Raw genomic sequence first — 4,578 nt, forward strand, 5'->3', positions numbered from 1 at the left:
CTTGAATTACGGAATGCACCGAAGTACTCTCGGGTAAAACAACTACACTACCACAGTTCTAAAATAACCAATTCTTGAATTACGGAAATATTCCGAAGTACTCCGGGTAAAACAACTACACTACCATAATAGTTTATCATAGATATATAAGTTAACCAATAAAATCTTGACACCATCACATCAACAAAATGGGCTCTCATGAAGCCACGTAAGGCATTAAGTTCTTAACCAATAAAATCTTGACACACATCTTTCAAAAAATTTGGGCGCACCTGTTTCATCGTAAATCAATTTTAAAATATGCATCACAGATAAAAGCTCAATTGTATAATAAATTATTTAAATCTTTTATATTATATTATATTATATTATATTATACGGGATTAATCATCAAATACTTTATCTATTATATAATATTCTATATAGTGTATAAAATATTAATACGCACTGGGTGGATGCAAATATGTCTCCTCTCATCATCAAAACAAACTCTCCTCAAGCCACATTGGCCATTGATTTCTTAACCAATAGGAAATTGTTGTATCTAAAAAATTTTGGATGTGCCCGTTTCAACGTAAATCGACTCTAAAATATGAATAAGATAAAATTGCAGTCGTATAATAAATTATTTAAATATTTTATATTATATCATATTTTATCTGATGGTATTAATTATTAAATACTGTATCAATCATATAGTATGTTGTTATGTTCATGGGTATATAAAATATTAGTACGCATAGATGCAAGCAAATATTTCTCCTCTCATTTGGAAGTGACAAAGCCACATTTATTATGTATTAATTCACTAACTAATGGCGCGAAAAATTAGGGCCCTGTTTGGTTCGGGGTTTATTCTGCCAAACGGAATGATTTTTTGCCAGTATATTTTATCTCGGTCAAATCATATTATTTTCGGCTATTCCAGAATTGCTTGGGATTCACTATTTCATCATTTTGGTGGGATAGTGTTATTCTAATGTTTATTTCAAACTTTATTAAAATTATAAATTAAATTAAAACTAAATTATAAAAATATAATATGTTATATATTATAATATATTATTTTTATTATAAAATTATTACTTGTACAAATATTAATACATATTATTTATATTTAAATATTATAATAAATTATTTTTATTAAATTTAAGTTTAAGTAGAATTTTGAAAAAAAAAATTATAAATTTATTAAAAAATTTATTTTTATCAAATTTATAAATTTATTATAACAAATTATTTTCATTAATTGTTCTCACCCCTATTCTTATTTTTAAATNTTAAAATTTATAATTTGTAATCTCAAATTTAAAGTTTATAATTTTAAATTCTAAATTTTAAAATTAAAATTTAAAATTTGATATTTTAAATTTTAAAATTTAAAATTTGATATTTGATATTTTTCAAATTTAAATTTGATCTTAAAATTAATGTTTGGAATTTAAAATTTAAAATTTTGAATTTAAAATATGAGATTTTAAATTTTAAAATTTTAATTTCAAATTTTGAAATTTAAAAGTTAAAATTTAAATTTAAAAATATAAATTTAAAATTTAAAAATTCAAATTCAAATATAATGTGAGGGATAATATTATTATTTTTTATTTATTGCTCCCCACTATTTTTCTTATTCTATTTTATCTATTCAAACGCTAGTTTTCGTATTTTCGGGAATAACATAATTTTCATCGAAACGCAAAATTTATCTAGTTCTTACTTATACCTAAACTTATACCTATCCCTGAAATAAGCAGCTCTTGCTTATACCTGAACCAAACTATACCTTGACAACTACACATAAATTTTGTCTAAATTTACTCTATTCTATTATTGTTGTTAGACTTTTGCCAATTTGGACAGAGTTTTAACTTATCTACTACTGTAATTTTGGTATACTATCCGGTTCATTTAGTTTTCTAGAAATAAATTTAACTGAAAATATGAAACAACTAGATTTCGAATATGATATGTTAACGTAGGCCTAAGCCGCGTTAGAGGAAAAAAACACAAGAACGGAAAGAGAAATATACATAATATAATTTTCGACAAAATGAGAATATTATTCTAAAAGGCTAATTACATTAACAGAACGACACGTATATATAGCCGCTGTACCTATAAATAAAGATAATAAATTGTAATATATCTTTAAATCTAAACTTATAGTATTCCTGGTGTTCAGCTTTTGAGGCTTGTCGACACGTCGTGAGGGTGTCGGGACAAGTCCGAGTCTTGTTAGCGCGAAATAGATGCAAAACGGACTCAGCAGGGACGCGAGAGCAGGAGTTAGCAGTGGAATCTGCGAAATTGCAGATTTTCTGCTTGTTGTACCGGTACAACATCAGGGTTGTACCGGTACACTTTCTGTACCGGTGCAGCATCGGAGGTGTACTGGTACACTTCGCCCGATTGGCGAGCAACTACTCTCGGGTTGCCATCTGTACCGGTACAGGTGCCCGTGTACTGATACACGGGGTTAGGTGAGGGGCAGATTTGTCTTTTCTTGCCTCGTACGTATCACCATCCCTCCCCTTTGCTTTATGTACGTGTTGGGAAGCTGAGGAGGACTTCTTGCATGCTTCTTCTCCTCTTTCTCTCTCTAGACCCAGTCGTGAGCAAGGAGGAGCTTGGGTGGAGTTGGTTCGTCGTCGACATCGCGCTGCGGTGCCGTTCGAGCGGATATTCGTCGTCGCGGTGCTACGAGGAGGCCGGACGAGCATGGATTTTCGCCGTTCTCGACGTCGCGCCAGTGCTAGAGTCGCTGTCGAGGTGGGTATCTAACATTCCTCCATTTATGGCCTGACCTCTCTACTTCGAGCTCGCGTGCTGATTTTTTTACTGAATTCCAGCGTCGACCGTCGGCGTTTCGGCTCGTACGCGACGTAGGAGTGTCGGATTGCGACGAAACTTGATTCGTTGGATTCAGGATTTCGAGAGGAATCCACGAAGCCCAAGATTCTGAATTTGGTGAAGGTTAGCTTAATCGAACTCCTATTTTACTCTACTGCTGTTGTATTTGGACAGAATTGACGGATTTCGATGTATAGAGCTTCGAGATAGCTCGATTTCTGGACTTGGAGGATTTCAGTTGATCCAGCAGGGATTATTATTGGTTCGAGACTCCCTTCGCTGACAGGAGTTAGCATTTGAGGTGGGTTTTCATCGAGTTTACTCCTAAGTAGAGATTAGTAAACATGTATAGTTTTCGATTATTTATACTTTGTAGTAGCTTAAATTCATTGAGTAGCATATTGGCTGAAGTCTGAATTTGAAGTATGTTTCTGAATCTAGTTAAACTATACATGTTGGACTTGAAAATTGAATTAGGAGAAAACCGGTGATTTGGACCTGTCACCTGTTTACACTACCTGATTTAGCTCTAGGAGCCGTTATAAATTTGTATCATCGCAGTATTGGTGTGATGGATACCCCAGGTAGTTTAGGGTTCGGTTACGCTCGCGCTGGGATGCCGAGTGTATTTTTTACAGTAGTGTTCAGACTGTTCCGAACTGTTGGAGGCCGTCGGGGTTGACGGTGGACCCTATCACCGTTTTGGCGTCAGATTGTGCTGAGGGCACATGACCTGTTTGTTGTTAGACCAGTTGGACCCTGTTACTTGACTTTGGCTTGTGAGAGCCTGATTGAGCTCGACAGAGATACGCTGCATACTCGATTGGATAGCTCTCACGAGTGCCATTCCGGAGACGGACGCTGTGCTTTCGCGTTAGTGTCGTTCATGCCGATTGGACTTGCTCTCCATAGACTGGTTAGTGTGGAGGTAGCTGGATAGTCCCAACTGGGCGAACGGGTGTATTCACAGTCCCTGGGACGGGTATGTTTACAGTCCCTAAAGAGATTGGGTCGGGATTGACATCACTACAGTTAGTTAGAGTAGAGCATGATAGTGTAATAACTTGTAACTATAGATTTTATTTCAGCATTTAATACTATCTTTGCTCTCTTCTGTAGACTTAGTGGGTGGACCGATGATGTTGAGGGCGGCACCCACTGAGTACTACTTGTTTTTACAGTAGTTCTCACGCTCTGTTGTTACCCCGTTTTTGTAGAGCCATCGTCTTCGGCTGCTGTTGTTCCTGATCAGGATCGAGGCAAGGGCGTCGCGAGTTAGAGCCCTACCAGACGAGCCGAGCTAGAGGTGTCCCTACAGTAGGTAGTTGTTTCTGGTTGGAGTTCATGTACATACAGACGTTTAACTCGCCAGTGCGAGTAGTTTTGTACCTTGGTTTTGATGTATGTATATGGAACTCAGTTTGTTTTAGTTACTGGTTCTTCTGGCATCTCTATACTACTGTTTGTAGTATTGTATATTTTACAGGTACAGCTATCGCTTCGTACACAGGAAAAATTTCTTTGTATACGGTGGATTTGTCGACGTGCCCGGGAAACGTGTAATTCGGGGCGTGACAAAACTAATTAGAAATAACTAAATAATCGAACTCAAAACAGAAAAAAAAAATAATACTTTTCGAAAATAACATGTAAATACAAAAACGAAAGCATAAACAATTGAATTTGGACCCCAAACTCAGCTTGTACAGATTTACCGTATGATGCATA

Source organism: Ananas comosus, linkage group 16, assembly GCF_001540865.1.
Source record: "Ananas comosus cultivar F153 linkage group 16, ASM154086v1, whole genome shotgun sequence".
NCBI lineage: Eukaryota > Viridiplantae > Streptophyta > Magnoliopsida > Poales > Bromeliaceae > Ananas > Ananas comosus.